The sequence below is a fragment of the Hypomesus nipponensis genome, chromosome 21 (assembly GCF_054491055.1).
Source record: "Hypomesus nipponensis isolate SF chromosome 21, ASM5449105v1, whole genome shotgun sequence".
Taxonomy (NCBI): domain Eukaryota; kingdom Metazoa; phylum Chordata; class Actinopteri; order Osmeriformes; family Osmeridae; genus Hypomesus; species Hypomesus nipponensis.
In genome coordinates this window covers 14,810,378-14,817,884 of record NC_140381.1, presented here as the reverse complement: position 1 = coordinate 14,817,884, position 7,507 = coordinate 14,810,378, and the positions used below count along the sequence as shown (strand labels likewise).

General features: G+C 40.1%; 1 long non-coding RNA gene across 1 annotated transcript; it reads right to left on the bottom strand.

The window, feature by feature from the left end:
• Window positions 1-2,230: 2,230 nt before the first annotated feature.
• Window positions 2,231-5,119, bottom strand: LOC146238125 (uncharacterized). Its single transcript, XR_014740654.1, has 4 exons — window positions 5,027-5,119; window positions 3,390-3,528; window positions 3,158-3,243; window positions 2,231-2,743 (listed from the first exon to the last, which is right to left on the bottom strand). It is a non-coding gene; the product is annotated as an uncharacterized LOC146238125 (long non-coding RNA).
• Between the last annotated feature and the right edge of the window lie 2,388 nt (window positions 5,120-7,507).

The window sequence follows — 7,507 nt, the reverse complement described above, 5'->3', positions numbered from 1 at the left end:
CTCCTGTTGATGGATAGGTCTACAGACTTATTTTCTCTTCTGGACTAATTTCCTCTTTTTATATACGAAGGGGAACGATGTGTAAAATGTCACATTTCAGCAATATTTGTATTTAAATATATTCCCAACATGACTTGACTGTTGCCGAGTTTGAAAAAATGAACAATAACGAATGCAGCAATCTTCATTGGTCTGTTTTTTAAAGCAACACAGGACTTACAAGCTACTTTGCTTCAGCTGGTCCCTTCTAGTAACATAGTACAAGTAAGGGACTCTAGGATTGTTAACAAGGTTGAACCATGCTGCAGCTCTATAAAATCCTATTGGGCTCGGATATTGACGAAGGGACCGAATTCCTTGCTGTATCCTCAAAGCTGGCAGCCCATCACAATGGATGGGATTCATCTAATCTCTGGCTAATACAAACTTGGCTTGCACACCCAGCTAAAAGAATGTGACCTCACAATACACCTCATTCAGAGTGACCTCAGGACCATGTGCATCTGCTTGGACCTGGACGCTACTTCCATCACAACATGCTTCTGTTAATCCCTTGTAGAAGACTGTACAACTAGGGCAAGACAAGGAGGTAGAGAGAGAGGGGGTAACATTTAGTTTACAGTTAGTTTTATGAACAGAAGCCAGTGGTCTCTCTGGCCCCTCATTCTCCCTCTTTTTCTCCTGTTCTTGCACTTTAGAGGCCAACATAATAAAGTTGTGTGCCTGCAACATGGGAGTGTTGCTGCTGACCCTCCAAGGGCTCTGAAGTGCGTGGGGGGGGGGGGGGTAATGGAAACCAGATGACTAAAAACCCTGAGAATAAAGATGAAATATACTGTCTGTCATGTTTACAGCAACATTGGAGATTTGTCACATCAGAATGGTTTTCAGGTATTTTAATACACCTGAAAAATCCATTTGATCACAATTACACCCCATCAGTCACCAATCTGGATACAGGATATTCAAAAGATATTTGAAGACATATTGGTTCTGTAATCTACCCTTTCAGTTTGCACATTTGAAATGGCACCAACTGTTTTATCAACCTTATCCATGCAAAGTTGACAAGCCTAAGCTCTGGAGCTGCTACCATCTAAACTAGCCCTAAAGTTAAACAAAATCCAAATATCAAATGACAGCCATCCAGGGTTTTCACTCACAACGTCTGCCTTGAGGATAAAGACCTATGTCACTCCATGCCTGTAATGATTGCTCTCAACATCCCTGGGAAAGTATTTAACAGTGTATTAAAGGTCTGTAAGTGTTTTTATAGATTGCTTATTGTAGCCATAATTGTTCACAATGCAATAAAAGAGCAAGACAATCCAAACTCAAATTAAAAGACTTTGTCACTGTGTTTGTGCCTCTCCCTTGCTTTGCAAAGAGGAGTGTAAAAGAAGAGATAATTTGTTGAACTGCACTCAGAGAAAAAGCATCAAAACCACAAAAAACCTTGTGGCTTTGTCCACAAGGGGAAAAATTCAGCCAAGTGGCAGAGTTTGTAAGGGGAACAAGTCATAAGCTCAGCATCTTAAAATAAAGAGCAAGGCTGCTCATTAGGCTGTTCATAAGCCGACAGGAAGACGATGTCACCCTTTAATGGAAGAACATAGCAGTGCCATTCAATACATCAGGGGGTGCTGACAAACTAGGGTTGCCATGGAATGATTAAAAGGAAAGGGCATGACAACCCCCAAGCCCTGTTACCACCAAGTCTCCTTCAAGAAACCTAAATAAGGACCCCTAGCGATGACAGCAGTGCCAGTGACTCAGTTCCCGGCTGGCAAATATGTTTTAAATAAATACTTCTGATTGTTGTGTCTAGAACACAGATAATCACTTGAGAATGTTGGCCCAAACTTTGCAGTTGAATGTTGCTGTTAAACAACCAAGATGAAAAAGAGATGTGTCTGTGTGTCCTGTTGTATGTTGCAGTAATTAGTGCATGGATGCATTTGTGTCATTGAAGGCTAGTGGTGTAAATGGAAGGGGACACAGAGTCAAAGGTCAAGACAAAGAAAGTATAACATAGCATCGGGCCTCGACTGACAGGACATTAATGAGTTAAGCATACAATAACAGTGTAAGGGTTAGGGTTAGGCCTAGTGGAATAGATATCCCTCGAGACAAGAGGATACTCCCACTCACCCACCACCACCCCCACACACCAAATTAACCAGTAAATTAACCAGTTCCATTTTCAAGGTGATGCACAAAAATGTGTGGTGTTAGTTTCATGCAGTACATTTAGAATGTTGTTATTATTTATTTAAAAAAATTATGGTTTTGTTATAGTTGTTGATTACAGAGATACCATTTGCATAGCAGCCTCCAAAATGTGGCTTTTCTGAGGGGATCATTTCAATTCAATTTCACTTGGGCATTGACAGTAATGCTGTGATAATAGGGATTAAAAAAGAGAGGGCTGACATTAGTTCCCAACAATGGCACACCATTGGCATTTAGTCCATTTGGCAGTTCCTTCTGGGAAGCCTCTCGCAAAACTGCCTGTGCCTGGAGGCCGTGGCTATTGAAATCTCCACAAATGAATTGTAACACTTGAGTGAAAAGGCAAGCAAATGCATTGGCTGTGGGACAATGGGCAACAAACAGAGCGAGGAACACGCCAAGGTTGCCAGCAGCCTCTCACCAGATTATCACCAGCTGCTGTGGCATGGTCGTCCTGTTCAATGGCAGAGCCTCTTCCACTGTTGAGGGGTTCAGGGTACGAAGAGGGACCCTATGACATGAGAGTGCCATCAATCTCAATTGTCACCTCCCTTTTCTAAAGAAAACAGTCACTAAAGTCTCGTTTGTTGCCACTTTTCCATGGTAGGTGGGACCAGTGGGTGTGGGTGTGATAGAGCTGGGGGGTTTCAATGAGAGGATTATGAGGGCTTAATTGAGTGTGGTAAATGATTGGGCACTCAATGGAGTTCAATAGATGGAGGGGCAGATGTGGTGTGAAGCCATGGAGGTTAGCCCCCATGACCCTCCCACATTCTAAAGAATACAAATCAGTTTGGGAGGTTCTATTCTGTACATAGTATTTAAAACTCAATTATCCTATTCACGTTGGGAACAGGGGGCTGGAGAGCACAGATGGTTTCCATGCTAAAGAACTCTGCCAAGACCATAACTATTTTCTAGGCACCTTTTTGGGGTCCAATTCACCATGGAGTGATTGTTTTTATTGGGTATTCATGATGCATGGGGTCTTGTGAACAGGTCGTGGGGATCCTGAAAGAGAACAATGGTAGAATGAAGGGCCATGAATCGGAATGAGAGGGTGAGGATGCAGCTTAGCTTTGAATTTGTTTCAGTTTTTTTTGTGTCCGAGTGAGACACCTCTAAGAAAAACATACAATCGGAAAGGGCGTGATCACCTGGGGGCCTCCTGACTGGCGTGCCGTCTGTCGCTCTCCTTCTCAAGCTTTGGAACAATAATCTTGTCTGTTCAAACCCCTACCAACTCTTCACCCCATCCACACCAAAGCAACATCCCTCTAAAGAGGCTTGAGAACACTAGGGGGAAAATGGACAAAGAGGAAGGAGGGGGTCTTGGTCAGGTCATGAATATAAGTGCCTAAATAATCCAGCCATGTGTTCACCCAGGGATGTTTTTGTTTTAGGGCCACAGTTCTCAGGCGGTCTTTACTCCACCTTGTCATACAAGAGGACTGAATAGCATCCAGTGTGGCTAATTCATTCATCCTATTTTTCGGTGACTGACGAGTGCTTTTCTTTAAATATACTACTAATTGACTTTCAATGCCCTGTCCATTAGAACCCTAGGATAAATATCCTTCAGTGAGTATTAGAAGAACTATAACTTCCAAATACTTACTGTAACATCATATACACCCATCATATACTGATAAGCAAATTTATATTATAATTATCCAACTTTTTTTACAGTCCAGGACTCCATCTTACAGTTAGATGCATCTAAGCTCAGAATGTGTGTTTGAGATGATGCAACACAACATCATATTTACACAACCGTTGAAACTCCTAGAGCATTCCTCGAAATATCAACAGGGTCCCATTCACTTATACAAATTGCACAGTAATTCCTTCTCCGCTAGCTATCTCCAAAGATTGTTATTCTTTCCCTGCGGTATTTAAATGGATGTCCAGGGACATTAATATTGGGTCCAAATCATGATTCAAGGTCCCTTATTCCATTCTCAGCCTTGCCCCCGACCCTGTGGTTGAAAAGCAGCTAATATCTGCCAGAAAGGAACAATGGACAAAGCCTCAGCACTTAAATCACAATGAAAGGAGGAATTCCCTGCCAATAAAAGCTGTGAGAGCCGACAACTGATTTCTGTGTCTCACAGAGACTCTGGTTGAGCTTAATCTACTTGACCAATGATCTAATGTAATCTTATGTCCAATTGCTTCACATTTTACAGAAAAGACAAAAATGTAAACTGATATTATTAAACTAGTAGATCCAGTGTTTCCCTTAGGATTTTTTTTTTGCAGCGGGGGCATCTCTGTCCGCCCCCCTCGCGGGCGAAATAAAGTTCTAACCCTATATTTTGGAGTAGGTTAATGTAATAATCGAATAACAAATGTAATATTGCATATATTGTTGTCCTGTTTCCGTAAAGCAATACAGTTAGGCTACTTAAAGTATGTTCTAAATGGCAGAAATATGCTGCCAATTAATAATTGACATAACAACTTATTGTAAATGGTCAGTATAGCCTAGCCTATCGAGGTACTCGAATGCATGTACACTGTCGGCTTCATTTGATCTTGATAGGCTAAGCATTCTGTAGCAAATAATAACAATATACCCACTATTACTTAAAACTACTTCAGCATAATAATGCACCTAAAATACAAACGTGAGCAAGGGCAGCAATCGCTATCGAATCAACAGGCATGCAATTATGCTAGCAGGGGAAGAATACAAACAACGAAAATCACCAGTTAACTTAAATTTGCAATAACTGTAGACTAATACAATAACGGGCTTTAATGAACTGACAACATAAGTTATACGACTTACAGTTCTCAAGGACGCACACACGCAATCTCAACTGCGCTGTGAACCGCGTGTCCTTGCTATTCTCCGAAATGCACTCTAACAATCACTGCTGATAGACGGCCTAAAATATGGAAGCAAATCGTGACCAAAATTCAAATGAAAATGCATTTCCAGAAATTTTCATTTTAAGAATGTGGCAGCATTATTTGACTCATAAATTAAATTAGTAATCAATCATCCTATTTGCATTTAAATTTTCTTCTTTAAGATTGCTCATTCTTTCCCTTAATTAAAATGAAAACGAAAAATACATTTGAAATTTAATTTTCTAAATATGCCCCAGCAAATAAATACCAAAATTCAATTTGAAATGTCAAATTTGAAAATTAATTTTAAGAACGTGGCTGCAAAATTGTGACCACAATTCAAATTCAAATGCATTTCCAGAAATGCATTTTCATTTTAAGAATGTGGCTGCATTATTTGACTCATAAATAAAATTAGTAATCAATCATCCTATTTGCATTTTCTTCCTCAAGACTGCACATGTTATGCCATAATCAAAAAGAAAACAGAGCGGACATTGCATTTTCATTTTCGTGTTCTGCCCGCAAAGAACTGCCCATAATTCGAAAACGAAAATGCATTCTGAGCGGCGCAGCAGAGTGACGTCAGTAGCCGCTCTTCTTCAGCTCCCTGCTGACCGAGCTACCGATCTTGTTCGGTAGGGGGCGGTGTGCACATACGCATTGCATTACATGGCAAATGTGCCGGGAAATTGATTGAATTGCGGGGTCTTTAGAGGACGCATCACAGATCATGGTACTCCCTCAAATTGTGCAGACACTGATAGAATTAGCTGAGCTGGTAGAAACTAATAGTATATTTGAGTCTGATGCCCGTGACCGAGTAGAACAAGTCACAGAGAGCTTGGCTGCATACTCTGCCATCACGTACACATTAATGAGGTTGCCATAGTAAACCTCTCTTCAGTCCTGGAACGGCTGAATGTTGTGGGGCCTTTTTCAAATTTTACATTTCAAATTGAATTTTGGTATCTATGTGCTGGGGCATATTTTGAAAATAAAATTTCAAATGTCTTTTTTGTTTTCATTTTAATTAAGGGAAAGAATGAGCAGTCTTAAAGAAGAAAATTAAAATGCAAATAGGATGATTGATTACTAATTTCATTTATGAGTCAAATAATGCAGCCACATTCTTCAAATGAAAATGCATTTCTGGAAATGCATTTTCATTTGAATTTTGGTCAATGTGCAGCCACATTCTTAAAATGAAAATGCATTTCTGGAAATGCATTTTAATTTTAATTTTGGTCACGATTTGCTTTCATACTAAAATCTTGTACAGCCCTATTTCTGATACCGTGGCGGCAGAAATTCAGCTGTGGCGGGCCGCCACGAGAAAATCAACATAGGGAAAACACTGAGATCTACTTTTGGAAACAGTAGTCTGCTATTTCACAGAGGACTTAGCTCCAGTAGGCTTAAAACCAGTTGGCTTGTAATACCGGTGTTGTATCACCCGATGCATGACTCTCTGGATTGGCACTCCCTCGCGGGAGTGCGCGCGATTCAAAAAGTGAAGGATTTTGTCTTGATATCGCATCCAAAAGAAGGGGAGACAGAAGTCTCACATTATACCGTCTTTGTTGTTGAATTCAAGAGAAGGATGTCTGTTATCTGTGTAAATATCAGATGCTATTTCACATAGCATAGTATTTCTCATGGCATGGCTCTTCATACTAATGTATAGGTTCAAAGGCATGCGATTTTAATGCAGTTAGCCTCAGCTGTCCTGAAAAGGGACCAAAGGTTCACATGCCTATAGCCTACAAAAGACAAGTACTAAAACAATGTATCAACCATGTATCAACATCAAAAGAACCATCAAATCCTTTTTTATGATAGGAAATATTCTTGATGTTTAAGTCAATGAAATAAATGAAAAAATAAAACAATAATCCCTCACCTACCATGGACTATTCTGTTTTCAGACCTGTCCACCCTATACATACACATGTATTGGTATTCAATTTATGCTATTAAATGTACATAATGCTGGCGTAGAAGGATATAAACATATGCGGGGGGAGAGCATTTCGTGGCAGGTTTTCCATTAGATGTAAGTGCAATGCACCCCCTGCTAACACTGACTAGGAAAGTGTCACATGCCTGAAACTTACTGTGCTTACTCATACTAGTGCCCTCAGTGTACAGTAAGAATCATTTGATGCTGTGATATACAGAACTGCCTTGACATAAAGAAGTACTTTGTGAAGATGTACCTCAATAAACATTAGTAACAAAGAAAATAACAAAAAAAGGATTCACGTATTTATCATACACTAGATTGTATTGGTTATGCATATAACTACAACAGGACAGTGGTTGTCCTGTCAGCTCATTTGTACTGTTTCCCAAAATCAAAATACCTACCAGCAGGTAATATGGGACAGCAACTGCATTGTAAATAATAAAAGGT